Source organism: Ostrea edulis, chromosome 4 (assembly GCF_947568905.1).
Source record: "Ostrea edulis chromosome 4, xbOstEdul1.1, whole genome shotgun sequence".
Lineage (NCBI taxonomy): Eukaryota > Metazoa > Mollusca > Bivalvia > Ostreida > Ostreidae > Ostrea > Ostrea edulis.
In genome coordinates, this window is record NC_079167.1 from 38278318 (window position 1) to 38305368 (window position 27051).

The 27051-nt window shown below is 33.6% G+C and overlaps 1 protein-coding gene across 1 annotated transcript in view; it reads left to right on the forward strand.

Moving 5' to 3' along the window:
* Nucleotides 1–27051, forward strand: part of LOC125668467 (uncharacterized) — a 57582-nt gene that overhangs the window by 2040 nt on the left and 28491 nt on the right. The window contains exon 2 of the mRNA XM_056162556.1: nucleotides 25978–26082. The gene's annotated coding sequence lies outside the window, so the exon portion shown is untranslated. The remainder of the gene's footprint in view (nucleotides 1–25977; nucleotides 26083–27051) is intronic.

Sequence of the window (27051 nt, forward strand, 5' to 3'; positions counted from 1 at the left end):
AAGATACACTTTTTAGTTGGAAATATTTATGATAACATAGAGAACTTTCATTAAACTGCCCAATGGTAATCGTAATTCAAACCTGAATAAGGCAATATACTTGCTAGTTGCCTTTTTACTTATAGAACGATGGTTAAGTTGTTAGTATTGTTAGAGGAGTTTTACATTGTAGTGTGATAACTATGTACAATATAGCTGTAATCGTTAGTCGGAATCTTACTGCCTCCATCTAACGAAGTTATCAAGCATATATATTCACTGGTTTAAAACTTATGACATCGTTTCTAGATCTTTCATGCTACGTTAAATTGTCTGGGGTCTTTTACAATGACTTAGATTCGATTCGTAGGAATTGCTGAAAGAATTTGCTGTATGGACTAACGTAGGTCGAACCTCAGTTAAATGGATTTCTGAAACTTTTATTCTAATCTATAAGCCAATCGAGTATTTAGCTGATGAAACAATTGATGTATTTATTATATTTTTGATATATAAGATATTAATTGATAATGAGAAATAAAAAACAAATACACAGGTGTTATTTTCAGGAATGACAAACATTTTCTTGATCATTTAAAACAAGTTTAAAATTATTTGACGTGTACATTAAATCAACAATTTTATGTTAAATAATAATTTTTTAAAAACAAAAATAACCAATTTTAGTAATGATATCTCGGTATGATAGAAAAACATGGAATTATTAAGCAAAATCGCAAAAACCTCGATCTGACGAAAGAAAGGGCACTAGTAAAATGATTTTCTCAGAATTTCAAAATATGCTTCTCGGTATATTTATATGTCCAGGGGTCCGTGTCTGCCCAACTATCTATTTTGTATCGCTTGTAGGAGTTATGAGATTGATCACTGTTCGTTATCTTCACCTTTGATTTACAAATTAATTACAAATGTAGAATAAAACACGTATATAAACTCGTACATCGATTTCATGTTCTCATGTGTCCTTAATTTTTATTTTATCACTTGGAGAAAAATTCACCACTATGCCATTCGTAATTCAATAAAGTTTTAGATATATTTTGAAAACATACTCAAATATTATAATTGTAAACATTTTAATTGATTATAAATTTATTAAATAATATTATCCTGGGCTGATTTTTTAAAATTCCCATCGAACTGTGGACCAACTGTACATGGAATTACGATTATACAAATTGTAACAGGTAGCAAGAACTTTTAAACTCTTGATGCTATTCTTCGAAAATTATCATACAAATGACTCCACTAAATACACAGAGGGGATGTAGATTTCATGTTAGTAGGTCACCCACACTCCGCCCAGGGCCACCTCATACCCAGTGATACCGATTATATTACCCAGAATTCAAGGATCATAGACTTCAACGCGTCAGAAGCAAAATGCGATGCAAATTACAGAAAATGTTCTATAATTAAAACATATTAAAAAGTAATTTAGCTTCCAACCGAGCTTGTTACGGCGAATTAATATTTTCTTCGGCAGCGAAACATAGGGATTTGTGGACGGAAGTTGACAAGTGCAAGAAGGCTATCTCCAGGCTACCTGACTCACTTTCTTCGTTATTAATGAAAAGCGATGTTGATGTAGGGTGTTTCGCGCGTTTATCATTGGATTAACACTTGTAATGCCAAAAAACACTTGTACACTTGTTTGCAAGTAATTTGTTTAATCGCTTTTTGATGATCTGAAATGTTAGTCAATGGGGGAGCTGTAGCAACTTCCCCTGATGAAAAATAGAATGCAAAGACTTCAGGTGCCGGAGATGAAAGGCCTAGTAACTACCGCAGTGGAATGGGAGCATCAAATGACCGCTGATTATAGGCGAAGCAGATTCTGTGTCAAATATTGCAGTTATGCTAACGAGACAAGACTACAGTGTTTCCTTTCCAATTACTCATATCTAAATCTGCATTAGGTCCGATCAAAGAATAATAATCAAATTCTCTGCATGTTTATCATAACTTGAAAAATCAGCAGTAAATTATCGGTGTGATAAGGGTGTGTGCTGTAATACAACTGCTAAGACCTTTCCGCGAGTAAAAGAAACAACATTTCTATTTAAAAAGTGATTTAAAGAATAAGACAGATTTACACTAGGTGCTTTATCATTTGCAGGCCTATGTAACAGAATATTTCGAGCCTATCTTCTAAGTCTGTAGGGGATAATCGACTAGAACATACAATGAGACAATTACGATAAGAATATTAATATGACGAGACAAACTTTCGGGCGGTTTGTCCAGTAACAAACTATGCTGCTCTTGGGTAGGTTGAAATGGGCCTTTTTATCAAAGCTGAAAAGAAAATTATCAGTTCCCAGCTAATTAAGTTGGAAAATATACTGGTTTATATGTCAAGGAAACGACCAATAATTTTGGACGGTCTCCGTCGCACGTCATGTCACGTGACTTAGGTTCATGGATCAGTCGTCAATTTTGACACACTTTTCGCGCTGATGGATACAAATATTCCTGCCAACTGTATACTGAATTTCTTATAAAATAAACTATGGATCATTCATATTTGTTAGGTTTACAAGGGATATCCCAAGCGTTGGCATTTTGCTTACTTTAGTTTGCCGCTTATCAAAAACACCGCGAAACTCGGCACTAAAAGTAAAACGAAGACGTCAGGAGCAAGTGTTACTAACAAAAAGAACCCCTCTGTGACCAAAAACGACGACGGAAATCTAAATTTATATTTTTCTTGCAATGCCACGACGGAAAAAGGAAGAGGTAGTTAGTGACGATGATGACGACTTTTCAAATGATAGCAGCAGAAAATTTCACAAGCCCATCCAGAGGAACGCAGCTAATGCTCGGGAAAGAGCGAGGATGCGAGTTTTGAGTAAAGCTTTTGTGAAATTAAAAACGACTTTACCATGGGTACCAGCAGACACAAAATTATCAAAATTAGACACTCTTCGTTTGGCGTCTAGTTATATAGCTCATTTACGACAGGTGCTCACAAACGACGACGAAGACACAACACAGCCGCCTTTTATGCACCCCATGAATCTGGTAAGTCTGTATCTTGTTTTTGTTAATAATCTGATAATTATGAAGTCATATTACACGCAGGATACTTTGTTTACTAATGATAAGAATATGTTCAATCAGAAATATGATAACATCGTAGTTTTGTCCCATTTTGGAAAAGAAATACAGGATGATTTAAAAGAGGGAGGATGTGGAGAAACTTTTCCATAACAAATAGTAAAAATATACATGTACGACTGATTAACTGCATCAAATTAAAAATAAACATGTACAACTGATTTTTAAATAGCTATAATGATTCTATTTTTATCTATGAGACAAACAAATTAATGCATATGCATTATTCAGGATTTGTTGACATTTTACATATATGACTTTGCAACTGAGAAATTGAAATAAAATTGATTTATTAATGAAAAATTAATATGAATGGCAAATCAATACATTAAGTAACAGTGGATATAATCTATTTCTGCCTTTGATTACATTGAAATATCAAGAATACGGAAGTTTCATTTAAATTTCTCTGTGATTGAAAATAGATGTGAAGGCCTAGGATGAGAAGCAAGTTAAAAAAAAAAAACTTACGAGTTCTCCTAGAGTGCACATATCGTTACAATAGTCATGAAGACACAGTGAAATACGAGATATTTAATTATTGCACAAGCAATGTAAATAAAGATAACATCAATACATGCAATGGCTTAACAAATAACAATATTCCTGGTGGCTTAAATGACCGGTGAACAGTTCTTAATTTTGTCAGAATTCAAATATAGTTTTCGACCATAAACTTAGACAACACACCAAGTGATATGAAATGTCGCAGCATTGGTTTTTCTATGTATATCAGTGATGAATGAAACAAAAATTACAAACATGTTTCCTTATATACTCACATCACTTATATCATTGAGAAAACACTCTAAAAATAAATATACACTATTTCTTATTCACGTATTTCATTGAAAACCCATCTGAAGATCACAAAAAAATATATACTTTGCATTTACATGTACATGGAGGTACATGTACAATGCAAAGGTACATGTGCTATCAATATTTATATAAAATATATAAAACATTACCAACACGAGATAGCAACATTTTAAATTTTGGATAACTGTTAAACATACTTTTCTGAATATGCACTTCATTCCATTTATCCTTTAAATACAATTCATCTGCTACGAATTGTTTTTACCTCCTCGTATTATGATCTTCACACTGTTCAGTGCAATGCATTGATAAACATTTTCACAATACTGAATAGCAATATTCTATATTCCAAGTTGTCACACGAGTCGATCAAAATATCATTGTATCGTATCAGATATTTATTTCCAATCCGATATGTTTGTCCTCATCTTTCGCATTATATAAAATAAGTACCTCCATTATGTGAAATATTTAGAAGAAAAAAATTTAAAGAGAAAAAAATCCCTGTAATTTGATTTTAAAATTTGAGAAAAGGGAATTTCTTGTATCAGATTTTCCAACTGCTGAGGAATTTTTTTGGAGAAAACTTGATAAAAATCGCGTCCATGATTTACTATACACGTGTTTATACAGTAGACATAAACACACTGTGCGATAAGTCGTTTGATCCCTCTCTCTGTGTCGACTTGTCAACAACTCCCAACTGAACGCACTAAACACAGCGCGGAAATGATATAATACTAATTTAATACGCCTTTAGAATTCAACATTTTTATACTAATCAATCATACATTGTTGAAAATCTTTGATAGAAACCAAGTTTAGTAATTGAAATTATCTTTTAATTAAAGAAAACGAAAAGACGTGGCTTGGATTTCTCGGGGGAAAATCCTCAAAAAATTAAGTTTTCTCCCTCTATTTGAGCAGTCAAACTTTGAGTAAAATCCTAGACTTAAATCCAAGTTTCGACTTGATTTTTCTTCGAGAAATCCATGCAAGGAGTGTAGGTCTTTTTCTACAGAATATTAGAGGGTGAAATCTGTGTACCACCCACCTCTCTACCTCTCTCTCTCTCTCATCATTATTTTTGGATAATTCTTTGAATGGTAATTGCATGAATTAAAAACCGAATTAATGGCTCGGGTCCATTTATTACATTTATAAACCAGTGAAGATTATTTCCATGAAATGAAGAAGACATTTGCCAATGCAGCTGTCGATTGATTTGAAATACATGATTTAATTGTAACAAATGTGACCTATACACACTTAATCACATTGGAGCCTTCGTTTATGAAAATTATGCTTAATTCAGGAAAATGTGTGGGTGAGTTTCCTGATTGTTCGGAAAATTATTTCTACACTGAATACTGGTGCGACTATTACATAATAATGCACAATTTTACCTTGAGCTAAGGTGTCAGCAAGTATGCTTGTAAATCTATGATATAAAACACAGCAAAATTAAAAACAATTTAACGAACAACTTATCTTGATTCCATTACCAAATTATAATACGATACAATACAGTCATCCTATTTTATCAAAGGATTATGTAAGGCATGGACCGAATTTGGCTGCCTTTCATTTTCTAAAGTTTATTTCATTTGATGCAGAATATATACATAGCTACAGGGTATTTATAAGGAGTGCTGGTGATCCGAAGATATGTCATTTTTAAAATGTTGATAAAAATTATCAGAATCTGCCAAACTTTAAATACACAAAAAAAGTACACAAAAATTGAAGTTTGATAAAATAGTACATGTATTTTGAAGAAGAAAAAGTAATAGGAATTTTCACATTTTCAAGTGCCGAATTAGACCCTTGTCATATAGGTATATTGATTTTCAAGACACAGTGTATTGAATTACATAGTTCATTTAAATAATGTTCTGTGTTGTTTGGCTTAGACCCACAACCAATTATGGTTCAAATCCCTCGGTATTTAAATCGTGAAGACCGAAGTGCTTAGCTACATGTACATCCGATCAAATATATATATATATATATATATATATATATATATATATATATATATTGTGTGTGTGTGTGTGTGTGTGTGTGTGTGTGTGTGTGTGTGTGTGTGTGTGTGTGTGTAAATAATTTCGAAATTCCAGCTACTGGATTTAGTGTTTTAAATATGAATGAATCCACCCCCGCTATCTTGCGAAGTTAAATTTGGAATTTATCAAAATCTATTGTAACAGGCATATATATTCTGGAGTATTACAACAGTACATGTAAAACAAATGCTCATTATGGATACAATTTAAGATCGAATTAATTAAATTGCTTTCTATCGAAAAGTAATATGCAAGAAAATAGTCCAGAATTCCATAAGATTGACTTAGTTTACACATTGCAACGAAAAATCAGTGACATATCTTGTTTGAAAATTGCATGAAGAAATGTTTTAACTTTTTAATTCCTTATTTTGACTAAAATTATACTGTATACCATTTCTGTCAATTTATCGCCCATGGCTTTAGGAGCAATTATGATTTAAAATCTGGCCATTATTGAGATTTTCATTTTCCAACTGGTTGCAAAATATCTTCTGTATCAATAGCTGCCATTAGATACGAAATTTTCTCGTGAAAATGTCACGTGATTACTTCATCACAAAAATATCATCCTTCAGGCTAATTATCGAGAACGATAATCATGTGAAAACCATGTAGTAATTCCAGGAAATAAATGTGTATATTTATTTGACTTCCTGGCGAAATGCGCAACTTTTGCTAAATCGGCATAACACAGTGTGGTTTGTTATTATGTTGGTTTTTTTTTTACTGAAAGTTCAGATAGCAAATTGTGAAATGATCTAAAACACCATGGGATTTTTATGACAACTCACTCTAGCAATTCAGTGCATTCTTTTCTTTAGTTCCATTAAATTGTCGATATAAAATAAATTCATGCTGATCAAAGTACTTTATACATTCTAAAAGAAAATTCTTGTGATTTATATTTTTTAACAAACTTCGCTCGATCAAGCACTGCAATGAATTTTCATGATGTAAAACTGTATGTAATGATACATATATTATATAGTAATCAACAACATACATACTGTCGAATTTTCAGGGCTTTTTTTCATGTAGTAAATAGTACCATCTAAATCTGACAAAAATTCACATTGAAATTACAAATTTGCAGTGCATCATCCATGTTAATTTTGTGCAAGAATAGAACATGGATTGTAAAATGCGTCGAGACTGTGAGACGAGATCGCAGTGTTCTCGTGAGGTGAAGCCAGACATTGGTAGATCGGCGGAGTGACACGGAGGTCGTAAATCTGTATCGGTCTCGTCGGCATGACAAGCTACATCACAACATTGTGATTCCCACCAACAGCGACACTAACGTCTTATAATGAGGGGGAAATTGTCTCCACAACGACACAAACTATTACTACACCTGGTGTATACTGTGTATGTATCTCCCTATACGCTATAGAAAGCATAACTCCCATCTTCTTGAATTCAGTTAAGGGTGTTTTTATTCCGCTTTCCAATACTAAATATCATTTCTATTGTAATGTAGTCCCTCGAAAAAGCGTAAAAGTGAAACATGTAAGATTTGATTTTTTTTTTTTAATTTACCATCAATTTCGCGCCAATTTGTGTAAAATGACGTAAAAAATGAAGAGTTTTATCGCCTACTATTTTATCATTTTTGGGAGGAGGTTATTTGGGGGGCGGGGTGCATGTTTGGTTGTTGTTTTTTTTTAATCTGACGTCATTTCGAAAGTTTGAGTTTTATTTTAGAAACATAAAGCTGCTTATGGATACCAATGACGTATCTTTGAAAAACGAATGAAGTAAAAATTTGAATTTTGTTCACAAAGTCCCTCTCTTAAATTTTCTATGCATGAATAATAATATAGTGTTTGGCTTTAATTAATATTTTTGCAAAACTTTGAAAATCATATTATGATGTTTGAATAAAACGTCCACTCTCTTAAGATGGTATAAATGGCATTTTTCGTGAATTACAATCGCATTCAAGAGATGCCATTATATTGCAATACCAAGTAAATATATATTATAAAAAATAAGAATATCAAAATATCTTAGTATTTATAAGGTGAAATAGATCAAATTCATATGTAAAGCCGTGAAAAAATTCTAAAGAACTTTTAGTAAACTTGAAATCACAAAACTTTTCTCAAATCAACAACATCAAAACGTATGACTTTTCAACTCTTTACACGACCATTCCTCTCGATAAATTAAAGGCTAGACTTTTTGACATGATAGACAGTTGCTTCTTCAACAAAAATGGAAAACGAACATATTCCTATCTAGTGATCAGTCATCCAAAAAATTACTTTGTTAAATGCCACTCTGATTCCACGTACAAGAACTCTGAAGTTGAAATAAAAAATATGCTGGAGTTCCTCATTGACAATATCTTCGTGGGCTTTGGTGATCAGGTCTTCCAACAGTCTGTTGGAATCCCCATGGGCACGAATTGTGTTCCTTTGTTAGCTGACCTGTTTTTATATTCATATGAAGCAAATTTTTTCAAAAACTTCTACACGAGAAGAAAAACTCTCTGGCTGTGGCCTTAAATTCGACATTTAGATATATCAAGGATGTATTATCTATTAACAATAATAATTTTCATTCATATGTCGATTCAATATATCCCAGTGAACTCGAAATAAAACACACCAGAGTCGTCCACTTCTGCTTCACACTTAAGATATTTTATTGAAAGTAGATATTAACGGCAAACTAACAACTCAACTTTATGAAAAACGGGATGATTTCAACTTCTCCATCGTCAATTTCCCGTATTTATGTAGCAATATTCCATTATCACCTGCATATGATATTTACATCTCTCAACTGATTCGATACGCAAGAGCTTGTTCTGCGTATGGTCAGTTTTAGAATCGAAGCAGGCTACTGACAAACAAGTTGATGGTGCAGGGGTTTCAACAGTCTCGTTTAAAATAAGCATTTCACAAATTCTATGGTCGTTATAACGATCTAGTTTGCCAATACAACCGCTCATTGGGTCAAATGCTGTCTGACATGTTTCATGCCGATTGTTAGGGCGTTCTTGGCACACTGATTTTGACTAAGGATACTCCGTTTACCTGATCAAGATATAGGGCTCACGGCGGGTGTGATCGGTCGACACGGGATGCTTACTCCTCCTAGGCACCTGATCCCACCTCTGGTATATCCAGGGGTCTGTGTTTGCCCAACTCTATTTTGTATTGCATATAGGAATTATGAGATTTATCACTGTTCGCTATCTTCGCCTTTCATGTAAAGCCGATCTATTTTGGCACTTGAAAGTTTTTGGAAGAATTATCAGCCCTCGATGAAAATAACATCTAATTACTTAATTTTATCTGCGGCAACGATTAAATCTATTTCATGTTTTTATAAAGAGTAGTTTTATGAAAAGGTGCAAATAACGAACAGTGATCAATCTCGTAACTCCTATACATAATACAAAATTAAGGGTAGGGCAAACACGGACCTGGACATACCAGGGGTGTGATCAGGTGCCTAGGAGGGGTAAGCATCCCCTGTCGTGCGGTCACATCCGCCGTGGGCTCTATATCTTGATCAGGTAAATGTAACTTTTTACCAAAAGATTTGTATAAAGATACAATTTGTTTTAGAAATATTTTTAATAAAACACATTCTTCTATATACTTCAATATAGAATTCAAGGTGAACTAAATCAAGCAGTAATCAAAATCTTGTAAATCAAGCAGTAATCAAAATCATGTAAATTCCTATAATAGATTATTTAATAAACCTTTCAAAATGATACCATGGTTACAAAAATCACACCATCCAGTTATTAGATATGGCATATGATCGTTATACATTGAAAATATCACTGAAAAGTCCCTATGCCATCATCAAACCATATATATAGATACAAATTCAATACTGTATATGCATGGTTTTTATTCTAATTGATTATATTCATATCTATTTAAAAGGCAAATAAATGTCTTTTAGATAAAAAAAAAAAAAAAAGTGGAATAAAGTGGATTTCAGGTGTCCAATTAAATCTCGACTTCCCGGGTTCGACCCCAGCACCGCGTCAAACCAAAGACGCTTAGCACAGTGACTGTTCCTCCGCCAAGCGCCTGGATATGACCATAGAAACGGAGGGATAAAGAATCCTCACTGCTACAACATTAAATGCCACGCATTGGTCAGAATCTGACACCTCACCAAAAGCTGCTGACGTTTCTGCCTGAGAGAAAAATTCTCGAATGGGACTTTAAACAACCTTATATAGGTGTATGGTTATCAGGGAACGAAAGATAGACTGAAAATGAAAAAAAAAAAACCCACTGTATGTTCAACACCTTTTTTCTTAGATTTGTGGGCATCCAGCGACCGACCGTTCATCGTTACATATAGAAGTTCTGGTTGAATTGTTTTTCTAATCCCAAGATGGAAGATCGGGTGCATTTTGTTGAACTCTTGATCTAACTATACGTGATAAAGGTTTCATACAGTGAAGCTAAAAGGTCATGGTTAAGGCTACATGTATGCGGCTGATAAAGATGATTTTATCGAGGTCACATTTGCCACAATACAGTTTTTCAGTCATGATCGGGGGCATTTTTATCAATCTATTTTTACAAGGGTGGATTCTTCTCATATTTATTGGACACGCCGAGTTGTGATATCGTGTACTCCACAACTATAGAATGTATGTACATCATTTTGACACAAAATTCTTGTTTTTGTGTCGAGGTCATTTCAATGTCGCACTCTTTAATACCAAAGGTCCTACCAGGCACAAGTTGTACATATTTGTGATTCATTGCAAAATATTGTTTTAATATGCAGCACAACCACTATATATGAAAACCTTCCTGTCTCTTTGCAGATATAACTAATAAAACCTGGTAAATTAAATAGGAATTTCCTCTGCCTATTTTTAGAGTTTTGTACATTGATCGTTATTTTTGTCCATCTTCTTCGATTTTTTTTTAGAAGTTTCTATATAATAGTATAATAACATACATAGTGATATAACATAAGGGGTGAGTATCGGATCATATAAGAAAAGAAAATGACTTTCTCTAAAAAAAAATTTCCATATGAAAAGATTAGGAATAGAAAGATTCAAATTGTCCCCAAAAGGAATAGCAAGTTCAGGATATCATGCTTTATAACTGTATCCTTTTAAATAAAGAATCCATCTTGATAGAAAACCCAAAAGGCCTCATTAAAATGCATACTGGCGTGTAATGGAAATGGCCACGAGTCGTTACAGTGCATAAAGACACAAGCATGTAGACATTTACAATTTATTAATATATACAGAAATTGTACATTCGGGATATAAAGAAATGGACAATGCTCGGCCGCATATGAATTTTTGTGGGGTAACTGGGGAGTTGCCCAGTGTGCCAGTTTAATTTAACTTACAAGGGGTACACTGGGGGGCCCGAGTAAAACATTCAGTGCCCAGACCTGAACGGACGCCAGCGATCTAAGTAGGTAAGCGAGACCCGCCCTTCTCACCCTGTCTCCTACAGTGCTACCTGGTTTGTAGATTATCATGTTGGACATAAACCCCTAACATACACTAGCCTGTAGCATCCCCTCACTGAAGTGAGATGGATGTGGTCCCAACCGTCCCCGGTGGTAGCCCCACTATTTGTTTACTTGTTTTAACTTCTAAGACTTTCATTCCGTAAATTCCCCCTGCATTGAAATGAGGTGGATATGGCCCCAACTGTCCCCAATGGTGGCCCCACTGTAGCAGATTTTAAAATTTGTTTACTTCTTTTAACTGCTAAGATTTTCAGTTCTGTAAATTGTCCCCTGCTTTAGAGACAGGTGTTGGGGGGGGGGGGCACCCAGGTTTTGGAGCCTAAACAGTCATCGCATACCATTACCGACTCGTCAGTTCGACCACAGACATTGGGGCAATGTCCCCAACAAAAGCTGAACAATTAAAATACCGAGTGAAACTCAACAAAACACGATTGGCCTAAATGAGTTACCTGAATCAGTAACTGATCAACTCACAGTACTTGAACCTAAGAGTTGCACAGGAGTTACAGTGAGCACACCAAAGTGACAAACAGCTACTACGATACACAAACATGTTAATAATCGTGAGGCTGATAAGATCAAAAACCACTTGAATAGGTTGAGAAAATTATTTCCCTAGTCTGACAGGTGGGAGCCATCTGTTTGGAACGACACAATCCAGTAGCCATGATGACGTGTCCAAAGAACCAACCAACCTCCTGGTCGGTTATTCTATTTTTATTTATTATTTTTTCAACTGTTAAGTCCTGCAGTGCTACCTGGTTTGTAAATATCATGTTAACCATAACATGTACCAGCCTGTAGCATCCCATCATTGAGATGAGGTGGATGTGGCCCCATCCGTCCCCAGTGGTGGCCCCACTGTAGCAGATTAATTTTAATGAATGGGTTCGATCTCATGGAGTACCAGGTGTGACGTAGAACATACAGAGTAACTCGTACGCTGTAGCAGATAAGTCGCGTAGACCCAACATACATAGTGTATCTAAATTAATACGGACTATTTTTAAAATAATCTCGATTATTTTTTCTGATATGACTTATACCTATAGATTTGAAAACCTTTTCTTGCTGTGATTTTGTTCTTTTGAGGACAAATGCCAATGCTTTCAAGTTTTCAAATAAGAGAATAGAGTGATATTTTATTACGACGTTGACTCACCGAAAATATAGTTCCCAATTATTCAAATTCCCCAGACCTATTTTAGCGTTAAATGTGAATGTAAGAAAGAGTAATGAGGCTCCATGAACCACATATATGACTCCTATCATCTAATTTGTCTCTATGATGGCAAAAAGCCACCCTTAACTGAAAGTTTTACAACTCTCATTTACATGTAAAACTTATACGGTACCAATTTTGATGCACCAGATGCGCATTTCGACAAATAATGTCTCTTCAGTGATGCTCAACCGAAATGTTTGAAATCCGAAATAACAATGAAGTTTTAGAGCTATTATGTAATACTGCCAAAATGAAAAAAGAAGTAACCAATATTTTATAGGAACTATGTACAATGTATCTCTTTAATATTCCATCTTGACGAAACGCTGTAAGGATATTTGTTTTGAAGATAAATGAAGAATTGAAGATAATGGACAGTGGTTAATATCGTAAATCCTATAAAGAATGCTAAATTCAGAGTAGGGCAAACACGGAACTGTGGGCACACTAAAGGTGGGATCAAGTGCCTAAGAGGAGTTCGTATCCCCTGTTGACCGGTAATATCCGCCATGAGCTCTATATCTTGATCAAGTAAACATAGTAATTCATAGTCAAAATCTTTATCTGAAGAACGGCATAACAATTGGCATGAAACACGTCAGACTACATTCAATCTGATGACAGATTGTATTTGCAAATTACGTCATTATAACAACCATAGAATTTGCTGAACATAGAAAATAGTGTAAACTGTCCAAACTTACTCTATATCGTATAAAATGAGCAAAAAATACCTTCACTCCTTATAATTTAATTTAGTAAATCGCGTTTGATATTATTTGGTGGATAATTCTAAAGAAAAATATAAATTTTATATGACTCGGACCAGTTTTGATATTTATTAGTAAGTTTGGACAGTTTACACTATTTTCCGTAACCCGCTTCGTGGTTTATAAAGCGTAAACTGCCCCAACTTACTTTATATCGTATATATTAATAAAATAATTACTTTCATTCCTTAAATAGATATGGTAAATTGACGATTTAGCTGAAGTAATCCTATTTGTCATAAAGTGGAGTTGTTAGTTTGCCGTTAACAACTATGTTCAGTATGAAGAAAATATGGAAGACTCTGTGGTGTCTTTTATTTCGATTTCACTGCGATATAACGAATCGAAATATGAATGAAAATGAGTATTTTCATAGATAAAACTTCGTCAATATATCTAAATGTCACGTTGAAAATCACAGCAAGAAATGTTTTCTTCTCGTGCTTTTGAATAAATTCTGTCTCGTAAGAATGCAAAAATAGGTCTGCTTATAAAGGAGCACCATTCGTGCCCATAGAAATTCCAGCAGACTGTTGGAAGACTACGTAAATATTGTCAACGAGGAACTCCAGCATCTTGTTACAGTAATATCAACTTAAGACGACTTGTGCGTAGAATCAGAGTCACTTTGGTGTTTAACAAAGCAATATTTTGGATAACTGATAACAAGATATAAATATTTCCGTGTTCCATTTGCATTAAAGAAGTAGCTGTCTATGATGTCAAAAAGCCTAGTCTTTAATCTATTGCAAGGAAAGGTCGTGTACAGTGTTGAAAAGTCATACGTTTTGATGATGTTGATTTGGGGAAATTTTTGTGACATAATATTAGATTTACCAAAAATTCCTTAGAATTATTTAGAATCCACATTTGATTTCCACCGCTTCTCATACATGTTGTGGCACAATGCCTCTGAAGTTTCTCCTTACAGCAGTTAATATTTTCACGAGGAGTAAAAACAGGGGTGAATATTTACTGGATCCAGCAATGTTACGATGTTTGTAATGGGTTTTGGAATCGAGTATTGGTACGGTAACTCATAATCGTTAGTCTCATTGACTGAGATATTAAATGTGTTTAAAACTGAGCGTGATTTTGAAGAATTTCGTCTTTTCAAGTGCAACCTGAAATATATTATTGGATCACCAAATGTGGAAGTAAAGCCAAGTTCATTTAAAATACAGTTGTAATAATGAGCCTTACAAAGACAATGTTTTACAAGCTTTGTCAGCTGGAGCCAATACATATTCCTCATGTAACCTATCTAATTATTCCATCACTTGTGGTTTACTAAACATAGAAGTATAGTAGGTACGCACTTTTGTTTAAACGTGTTGAATACGAGATTTTAATGTTTCTCTTATACTCTTTATCCATTTTGACAAGGCCCATCGTTTGACATAATCTTCGACAAAATTCATAATAGAGAGATGAAGTTCCGTCACCAACTGAATTTGAATTTTTTTTTTAGAATAAGTGATTCAGGTCGCCATGCACAACTATATCGGTGGATGCGATAGTAGAATTATATTTGTAGGAAATACAGGGTGTAGACTTCAACTTTGAAACTTTCCTGATCATTCGAACCAAGAGTCGAGGTCACAATTGGCGCGAAAGGATTGATGTGATTTCTCTTTTCAAATAAAGGATAATTTATGTGCACATGTCATCCCTGCTTATTTGATGAAAAGTAACTACAAAGGTTTTTGAAGAATGTAGAACGTATTTAAGAAATAATTTATTGTAGAAATTATTCCTTATTTATTACGTTGATTTTATGGAAAATATTGGCTTGATTTGATTACAATTCCCACTGGGGGTTGTTTTTTTTTAAATCTGAATACGATGCCACACATGAACAGACTTTTAATATCATTATCAGATCAACATGAAGTTGGTGGCTTGACATTGTGTCAACTAAAACACATAATTTGAGATAATCTTTCAAAGCTGAGAACTATTGTTTTAAGTATGATGCAGTAGTGAAAGTCAATTATTAATCTTCAATGACGGGAATTGGAGGAAGAGGCGCGTAGGAGTAAATCCTATGTAATCCCACATATCAATAACCGTCAACTGGACACTACACAAGATATGTATAAAATATGACAAGCTTTAAAGGAAACAGGTGCACCTAGTAACAAAATAACATGATATGTCTTCCAATTGCAAGATAGAAAGAAGGATGGAGCAGTGGAAGACCACAATCTGTTAGAATGATTACTGTCATAGCAAACGTTACGGAAGTGATAGAAGAATCTCCTCAAATGTCAGTTCATAATGTTTCCAACAGCGCCTCGTTTTGATCTATGTCCGGTTCAGCATAACAATTCTTTTCTGTCACGTGCAATGTGTAAGAGGATACAGAATCAATATCACCGGTATGTTGTCATTCGTATTTAATTTTCAAACAAAGTGAACATCTTTATGATTGCGAATATCAATACACGGGGACTGTTGGTACTGATAAACTAGGACTTGGAGAACTCAATACACAAGGAAAATGTTATAGATTGGGCATCTTTCAGAGTTCCAGGAACACTCTGTCCAATTTGAAAACTTTTAAAATGGTGATTTTCAGCATCCATAGATTCATACTTAAGCGTACTTTGTTTTGGAAAAGTATCTAGGACATTATCATCCAAGAAAAGGATGCCACTAAGAAGAATATCTAAACTGTGACTTAGAACTTCCGATATCAGCCCAATCTTGTTAAGGGACGTCACTAAAAGAATATCATTTGAATGATCCTCTTCTAGATGCGTGTAATGTACGACCTGCTCATGTTTATACCAAGAAGACGTCTCAAATTATGGTTATCTATTAAAAATTTCATTGATATGTTAATGTGTTGTTTTGCTACACCCTTTTGAAATGAGAACATAAACTATTATGAGTCACTTATTTTCGTAGTGTCAAATTTTCATGGTTTGAGAAAAATTAGCACGTTACATGACTGACTTAATATTTGTATTTGTGGGTCAATTTCTCTTTTTAGTAAAAGAATAAATTCGCGCGCGGGTATGCCAACACTACGAAAACAACAAAAATTACCCTCAGCATTGAAGTTAAAATGTTTGCAGTATTATGAAATCGTCTTGTGCATGTATTCCTACGTTTACCAGTTGCAAGACTGTCTCTGTAAGCACGAGTTTGTGTAGTGAACATTATGAACCAGCTGTATATATGATTTTTGGTCCACGGTTCAGCTTTATATGATTTTTGGTCCACGGTTCAGCTGTATATATGATTTTTGGTCCACGGTTCAGCTGTATATATGATTTTTGGTCCACGGTTCAGCTGTATATATGATTTTTGGTCCACGGTTCAGCTGTATATATATTTTTTGGTCCACGGTTCAGCTGTATATATAATTTTTGGTCCACGGTTCAGCTGTATATATGATTTTTGGTCCACGGTTCAGCTGTATATATATTTTTTGGTCCACGGTTCAGCTGTATATATAATTTTTGGTCCACGGTTCAGCTGTATATATGATTTTTGGACCACGGTTCAGCTGTATATATGATTTTTGGTCCACGGTTCAGCTGTATATACATTTTTTGGTCCACGGTTCAGCTGTATATATATTTTTTGGTCCACGGTTCAGCTGTATATATATTTTTTGGTCCACGGTTCAGCTGTATATATATTTTTTGGTCCACGGTTCAGCTGTATATATGATTTTTGATAACGGGGCGTGAGTTTATCAGTATTACCATCATTAACATAACATTCTTAGAATACTTAGAATTTTTAAAAGCAGTTATACATGTACAAAATCACTCTAAGATCCACCTTGTTACCTACACTTCTATTTAGAGTATTAAGATAAAATGTTTAGTGTGTGTATGTTTTATAAACACTACAAAACATAAAAAGTATCAACTATGATAATATGAGATAAAAGTACATGATTAGATCTATATAAACCCGATATGCATCTTCTTAAAGGCATTACATTGAGTATGTGATTTTCATAATGTTTTAAACTACAGTACAGCAAGAAATATATATTTATATTTTCAGTGATTGTGTCTTTGATATCTTTACAAATTGTAAGATAGATACTTCTTCATGAATGCACTGTAATTGTGAACAATGCGCGTATGAATCTTCATAAACATAGTGCGTCTATTCTAATGGCTGGTAGTTTTGACAGAAATGAAAGTCAACTGTCAATATAAGAAATTAATTTAATTTTTGAAAATACACGAGGGTATGAACTATAAACTGCAATGTTTCACTTTAGCATAAATGAAGTATGCCAGTGTGGAGCGTCACATTCATATCCTCATGTATTTTCAAAAAGAAATTTATTTTTTAAATAAATGCTTTTCCTTTTAGCTCTTACAAGTTTATTGTTATTTCGGATTTCCAAAATTTCGGCTTGAGCATCACTGAAGAGACATTATTTGTCGAAATGAGAATCTGGTGCATCAAAATTGGTACCGTATAAGTTTTACATGCTAATAAATTGTTGTTTGTAACATATATATATATCCTTTTATGAGACACTCTCCCCATTTCCGTCACTCTCTCTTTTCGTTGAGTATTTGGAAATTTCTTGCTTTGGTTTGAATTTACTTTATTTTATATAAATACAAAAGGATAAGAAATAATTAGTTCTGAAACATACTGAATACCCTGCTGGTATCATTCAAACAGAAGAGTTTAAAACCAAACTTTTAGTTCGGAAAATGGGGCTATATTCATGAAAAGATTTTTTTTTATTATTCTGTGGGTATTTTATTTTAGAAGTCACACTACACATTAACTGAAATAAACAGAAAGACGAAATACTTTTCAATTTGATTTTGATAGAGAATTTTCTATAGGTTTTCTTAAATCAAAATTTATATGACATGCGATATAAATAGAACAAAGCAAATATATATTGTAAACTTAAATCATGATTTATATGACATGCGATATAAATAGAACAAAGCAAATAGATATTGTAAACTTAAATCATGATTTATATGACATGCGATATAAATAGAACAAAGCAAATAGATATTGTAAACTTAAATCATGATTTATATGACATGCGATATAAATAGAACAAAGCAAATAGATATTGTAAACTTAAATCATGATTTATATGACATGCGATATAAATAGAACAAAGCAAATAGATATTGTAAACTTAAATCATGATTTATATGACATGCGATATAAATAGAACAAAGCAAATAGATATTGTAAACTTTTCGAAATAACTTGAAACAGTTTGAATGAAATACCGCCATACGATTGTTTCTTTAAAACAGGTGCAATGATATCTGGGACTCTTTGTGTTCTCTTGACTTCAGTAAAACTTTTTTTTTCTTGATTAGCCAATTCGCAATTGAACATTGATTTCTTTTCCTATTTACATTGATATACTCATTCCAACAGTGTAAGGTGGAGCAAATCCAATGATGGGAGCTGATTTTTATTTATTTATTTTTATTTTTTGTTGTTGTTGGTAAAAATACCTTAGAAATTTAATATATCTTCTTGTTTTTAAAGATATATCAAAAATTTCTAAATTGTTATATCAATCATAACATTTTGTTTACAGATGAATTACATAAACTGAATAAATATTGTCAATTGGTTTACATTTATTCGATGGTTTTAATAACAAACATGTTAAAAGAAACCGAACAAGCGCGTAGAAACCAATGACCGCTAAGCAAGTCTTCCCCCACTCCTTTGAAAATAAATAGAAACACCTCAAGCTTTCTCTCCGAGCAAGGGAATCTCTGTAGCCAGTCTGTCTTGTCGTATGACGGTCCGTAAGCACTCGTAAATTAATTTGACACTTTGAGAAATATGCATATGACAGTTATGACCAAGCGATGAATTTTCTTTTACGATTGTTGTAGCGTGAATTAATACCTAGCAGTGTGGGGCCAGTATGGGTGGTACAAAACACATGCAATTCAATTATCTAGGTTTACTTTCTTTTTTTTCTTTTTTTTTTTATCAAATTATAATTTATCTTCACAGGTGGTACAGACATGAGTACAGCTATTTCAAAACTGTACATCTTGGTATCTATAGGGTTCTCTCTCAGAAGCCTTACCTGGACCAAATGATCAGTTTTATGTCGGAGAGACATTTTAAAAACTAGTTTATGACCAGAGAGTAGAATAAAAACGAGAGGTGTTTTTTTTTTTTAAATCAACTCACAAAGTATGGAAGCATGTACAAATAATAAACATCCATTGTTTGCATAATTATTTTTATGTAATCCATAAACTCTTTTCTTGGGTGATACGCAATGTTGCTAAAATTCTTGAAATTTGATTTTTACACACTGATTGACGTAGATCTGAGATGATATACAGCTGATTAGCTAATCGCTGGTGCAAATTACAAACCAATCGTTTCAAAGTCAACAAGGATTTGGGTGGGTTTTTTAAAGATTCATTTTAAATTTTTTAAGAAGGAATATGCATTGTGGTCAGGTTTAAAAATAACATTTTAACAGTATCGATACAGGTAGAAAGATATATAGTAATTCTTAATCTGCATGAAATTCTTGTTGTAAGTTCTCATAAACTAAAACACTAAACAAGTCAATTTGAAAACCTTTGGAGATAGATAGGACGAGTCGCGTTAATTATAGTTACATGTAATATCGAAGCCGTTAGAACGGATCAGAATTCATAGTTATTTATACAAATGGGTCCAAAACAAGATCGAATAACTTCAGATGTAGATTGAATTCTTATCCTAACTGCAATTGTCATGATAATGAAAACAGATGTGTCCGAAGTACAATAGAGAAATGTGAAATTAGTTGGATTCATGTATGGTGTGAACAGCGGTGAAAATAGAACACCATATGAAGGAGTTTTGCTGTCCCAAGATAGAATTCTTGTATTATTAGTACCTACCACATTTAATTTGAATAATTTATAGAAATGACGTTCCTTGCAGATGAATTTCAGTAGGAAAGAATCTTACTAGGTTATTAGGTGTTTACCAAGTGAACAACAAAAAGGCGGTTTTAAATTATTTATATTTATTATGCGTTTGTCAAATTGGCTAACAGAAATTGTTTTCTTTGATTCCAAACTTAAAGATGAGTCTGGCCGTGAAATGTAACTTTTTGAAATATTAAGGAATTTCTGAAATCTTTTAGAGGGAAAAATCCATTGTGCCTAATTGATTTTGGACTAGAGTATATTTGTATTATAGTTAGAACGTATCGCAGTGGGTAGTTGCATTATTATGACACTTCATTTTAAAAAACAAAAAATATGGAATTATAAGGTACATGTACTGGACACAGACTGAAGACATTTTTACCCAGACTCTTTGTCTACTTTCATACTAATAATCGCATTGTTTGACGATTTTCGAAACTTTCATTTAGTATTTTCTTAAAAGTAAATGTCTTAAAGTATCACCACAACAAAATGCTTGAAAATGAAAGTGCGGTATAATGGGAGAGCATTGTATATGCTAATTTCAAGGACTACATAAATTGTTGTCACATTAAATATACTCTACGGGATAAAAAACAAATAAAATTTTAAAATTTACATGACATTTTACTAAGTGGGTGCATGGTCTCTAACTCCTGTTTCTATTTTCAGACATGGCCTTTTACATTCAGTAACAAAGGAAGTGGGTCGGGTTCGGAAAGCAAATCTCCAGAACCAATGAAGTTGGACGTTGATAGTGAACATTTGATGTCAGCTAATGGCGCTGTATGATGTAATGATTGTTATCTCTCAATGTACCCTTGAAGAAATCCATAAATGTTGTCATTGTGGTGTAATTTTGATATTTAATTCAATTTTGTCTGACCACAGAACGTTGGTTGTAACGCAATCCGGTGACTGAATTGTACGTTTGAAGGATTTCCTTCTGAATTTATATCCACTTTAAGCATAACCGTTTGTATATCGGGCATAATAATGAAGATATATTGCTATTGAATAATTCAGTATTTGTGTCTTGGTAAGATTTTTCTTTTCTCTGTAGTATGGCATTGCAATCAAGAATCTCCTAGAGCCAAAAAAAAAAAAAAAAAATAAACCTTAAAGTTTGTCTTTGAAGCATAATATTTTTATATAGTAATTCATATTACATGTTTAAAAAATTCAAACCATTTTGATGATTAATCTACATGTACAATAGAATGGTTATTTAGTCTCGTTTTCTCGCTTCTGTAGAGAATATATTTTATAACAATGTCGCTGGATTATTAGTGTACATGTATAGTGTACATATATATAACAACAAAATAACTTATATGTTTCTCGGGCGACATAGCTTAGAATTGGAATGGTAGCAATTAATGTAAAGAAGATATGCAATGAAAACTTATGCATTTTAGCCATAAGTAGAAAGTATCTCCGCCATTTGAATATGTTATATGACACACATTGCCTATTCTTAACATTTGACTGTAAGATTCAATGGTGTATACATGGTTTTGTCATGATCATGTGAATCCTTTTGCATTGCTTTTTATTTCAGGACAACCGTGTATGTTTCATCATCCAATCATCCATTATCATATTTTAAATCGTTGTCTTAAGATGTGACAAAGTGATAAAATAAATGTCTTCTCAAATTGTTTTACGTTCTCTTTATACGACATAAAAATTAACTTTTAACTTTTTTTCAGTGTTGAATGTATTGGGGAATGCAAGTGCACTAGACGCTTTTGTAAATAAGTAATATTTGCAACTTGGAAGAAACTTTGAAAAATTATTTAATCTTCAACTTACAGCCAAACGATTTATAGAATACGCGACGCAGAAGACAACTATGTTGAGAATGATAAAATGCTTATAAGAGCTGTGGAGTTTTTGAAAGTGAGTATAGAGGCACGTTTGCAGCGTTTGGGGGACTTCTTTCGACACCACTGAGAAGGAACACCTGACGCACCATCTGCTGTGAAGATACGTTAGGCGTATCGAAAGGTCGACAGTCTGAAATCTAGCAGATTATGGTAAAACAGTAATTGATGTCTAGTTTACTTTACACCTACTCCGAAAATTTACATGGAGTTACACTTTTGCAGATCGAGGACGTTTGCAGAGGGAGGAGAACATACGTATTTCTTGTCGAGGTCCTTACACGTACATATACATGTATGCACCTTGTTTTTCAACCAAGCTGTCACAACTCGGTCATTTTATCAACTAAACGAAGTGTTTGCTACACATTTTGGAAAATAAAATGTAAATCGTCTTGTATAGCCACATTTTTTTTTTCTGTAGTAATCATCTATTCTATTTCAATCTTGAACAAGCTTCTTTTAATTCCCCACATCTTTATAATATTTACAACTTTAATCGTAAATCAAAATATTTCCACAAATTTCGTTGACTTCGACATTGATATGTTTCAACGTGGACTTTTGTATATTTAAAATTTTCAAGTAGATAGATAGACAGATAGATAGATAGATAGATAGATGGATAGATAGAAATTTACGTAAGTATGATAGGTACAAAAGTACAAGTAAACGAGCACTAAATCTACATACGTATATACCCGACAAAATACATGTTTATTTTTGACCATATAATCCATATTCTCTGGGAAGCGAATTACGAACGCTTCAAATTCGTCCAATGGGCTGCTCCATAAAGCACGAAGTGATAATAGATGACGTACTTATTCGCAAAGGAGGTTCACAAAACTGAGAATTGGTGACGTTATTATTCACACCTTCCGGGTAGAAATAATTTTCAAAATTATACATACACAGTACACATGTATACTCGTAAATTAATATTAATGCACTCAATCTCGTGTCTTCAATAACTACATGCAGGCACATGTTTAACACATTTGGCATGGATCAAAATGAATGTACTGTATCTAGGTACGAACCCATATTCATTAAGTTTTTTTCATGTTATTTAGGGGTGAGGGTTACAACATGTTCAAAATAAAGTTTATGTATCAAGAAAGATAACTTATATATCAAGATATCCGACTCGTCAAACCAATTGATTGTGTCCCGAGTTCGATCAAAAATGTACGGAGACCGAAGATTTGACAGAGTGACACTATCTTTTTGGAATGAGTGAAGTTGAGAAAACTTGACCATCTCAAGGCTTTTAAAACAGAACTCAAAACTCATCTTTTTTAAATAATCTTCCTGTGAGATGTATATACGTTTATGGTTTTCATCGAGTAATTGAATCTAGGACTCTTGATTTCTTTTTTCTTTTATACATGTAGATAATCAAAATTTTCTTAATTCTTTTTTATTTTGTTATTTGCTGTACTTGAGTAAAGCTCATTAGAGTTTATTTAAAATAAGGTGCTATATAATTTATTATTATTATTATTAAAATACTAAAATAGTACAGCATCTTGGACCTAGAGCTGTATATTAGGGAGAGGGCTCATATAATGTAGGCTAAGCCTGCTGCCCAATCCCATCAATTTATTGAATAGATATCGTTTAAATGGAAGAAGAGCTGTATCGCCCCGAGGTCTTAGATATTTCTGTCATGCCCTGTAATCGCTCTCAAAATCTTATCATAATTAAAAACAGATCGTTAAAATTTGAAAAATTACTTTAATATTTCAAAAAACATTTTTGAAGAAACACTGTTAAACATTGTACACGTAGTTTTATTTTTTTCAATTTCTAAAGTTCAATTTAAAGTTATCTAAAATATCCGCCAAATCATAGTCTGTTGCTAAGTCAGGGGAAGTAAGTGATCAAAATCGTCCTTATTATTCAGGAATCCAGTCTACGTGACCAAAGAAATGAAAATCTGTTGCTGAAAAAGAAACGTTGAATTCGTGAGAAATTACCGAAACGGGAATACTTTGCGTGAAATAGAAGGAAACTTAAAAGTTTCGTATAACTGGCGAGAAGAAGGAATCAAGACAAATGCGTGAAAATTCACCGAAATATGTACCTTGTCAAATTATTTTTAAGCTATGTGAAAACCAAATGATCAGAAATATTGGACACTTTGTGAGGCTACATTTAGTTGGACAGTTTTTCCAGGCATTTATTATGAATCGCATCGCTTTACACACGTACGAAAAGTGCTGATTTCCAAACACTCGCATACACAAACTTAAATTCACTAGATTTAATACGTAAAACAGAGCCATTTTCTCTACGATGATTCTCGATTATGTGTTAGGATATGTAGAAATGATAACACAAAACATGATTTTCCCTCCAAACAGACAAAAATGTGTTATTTTTATATTGCAGCAAACCCAAAGGCGCTATACTAAATGCATTGTACATCAATACTCATGTACTTATAGCAAGGGGTAAGGACCCTTCCCAACTTTTCCCGGGGGAGGGACCCTTCCCAACTTTTCCCGGGGGAGGGACCCTTCCCAACTTTTCCCGGGGGTGGGACCCTCTCCAACTTTTCCCGTGAATATTACATGCAGTCTGTTACTTACACATGCAAAGTGGCTACCCCCCCCCCCCCCAACTTTTGTTTTTTTAATAAGTGAACGTGGGATAAAATGAAAGGTTGAAACTCTGAACTGAACCCGTTTACTAAAGGATCAACCCCCTCCCCAATTTACAATTTCGAGATATCATAAGAACTACCCCCTTTTTAATTTATTTATTACAATGTCTGATAATTCTGAAGTCAACTTCTTTGGCTTCCCAGGGACCCCCCCCCCTCCCCTCCAACTCATTTTTAAACGACGCTACGTGCCTGATACTGCATGCATTTTGGTTGGTGTTTAAAGTAATATACAATGTAAACAACATCATGCTGCATTTTGATAAGACCAAGGTACATGTGTCAGCCAAAGTGGGCGGTATCAAAGGGGGATGGGAGCAAATGAGGTTCGAACCCACTTTTTTGTTTCATCATACAGATTAGGGGTGAGTTTATATACAGGTCACAGGCAATTATATCGCTTGGATTCGAATTTACTATTAAAGAGTAAAGGTATAGAACTCTAAATATAGGATATCCAAATAATGATAAACCAAATGGTATAAAATTCTACTCTGTATTCTATTATATTCATACATTATCAATCTACAATACTACCAAAGTTCATCCCGAAATATTGTATACTTCCTAAGATACGCAGAAATGAATTCAGAAAAATGCCTATTAATTTTGGTCGAATTTTAGCTGCGCCCCGACATTGTACCACTAAACAGAATGTTTGAGAATTGCAACAAGTTATTACTTAGAATGTGCAGCATAAGATATCATTTTAAGTTTAATTTCTTACCCCATTTCATAAATAAGTTTCGAAATAGCCCCAAGTGATTGAGATTTGTAAAACCGTGTTGACCAGTGTCACTAACTACCCAAATCAACACCATATTATAAACCATCAAGCACCTGTGTTAATGTGGTTTGGATAAAAATAGACATGATAAGAAATGTATATCTTAATAAAGAATTGTCATTAGCTTAATTCATGTACACATGTACTATAATAAATATATTAGAGATAAAAATCAAGATTTGAGTCTCTAAAACGTTTTCATCCTTTTTAGGTAATTAGTGTCACCGATCAAAATGGCTGTGAGAAGTGAAAGATTAGAAGCTTTTAGAATTTTCAGTCATTTGGCGGTATAACGGACTGCAGTTTATGAATTGGGGTAAGAAATTCAACTTAAAATTGATATCTAATGTTGCACATTCTATGTAAAGGCTGGTTGCAGTGCTCATACATTTTGTTTAGTGATCCCGTGGGAATCCGGATTGGAATAGGTCCTCTGTAACTCTTGCTTGTCCTAAGAGGCGGACTAAATGGGACTGTCCTCCGTATGAGACCGCAAAAACCGAGGCTCCATGTCACAGCAGTTGTGGCATAATCAAGATCCTTCCCTGCTCAAAAGCCATAAGCACCGAGCATTGGACTCTAAATTTTGCAGCCCTTCACCGGCAATGGTGACATCTCTATATGAGTGAAAATTTTCGAGTGGAACGTGAAACAATATACAATCAATCAATTCTGTTTAGTGTTATAGCGCCAGGGCTCAGCTAAAATTCGTCCAAAAATAATAGGCATGTTTCTGAATTTATTTCTGCATATCTTGGGAAGTATACGGAATTTCAGGATGAACTTTGGTTTTAATGTAGATTGATAATATACATGTATGAATATATTAGAATATAGAGTAGAATTTTATACCATTTGGTTTATTTTTTTTCATCGGCGAACATATTATATCTATATTATATGCCACATATATACCTTTACTCTTTAATAGTACATGTATATTCGAACGCAAGCGATATATGAAGTTTGTGCACCAAGAAAGATAACTCGTATATATCAGCCTCCTAAAAATAAAATGCGTAATGAATTCATCCCCTATCTCATCGATTGTGTTCGAAAGTCATGTCGTTATTTAGGATTCATGCATATCAAAAGACTCCGTATTGACACGAGGACTCATCATCATGGGGACCCGGAAGTTATTCCTGATTGCCATGAAAAGGCCTTCGGAGTACAATACTCCTGTCAGCTTGACGTTCCATAGAGATATTTTTTTTAAATATACAATGTGCAGTGTATTATCATGTATATGTATGTTTTGTTTTAATTCTTATTCTAAATTTCA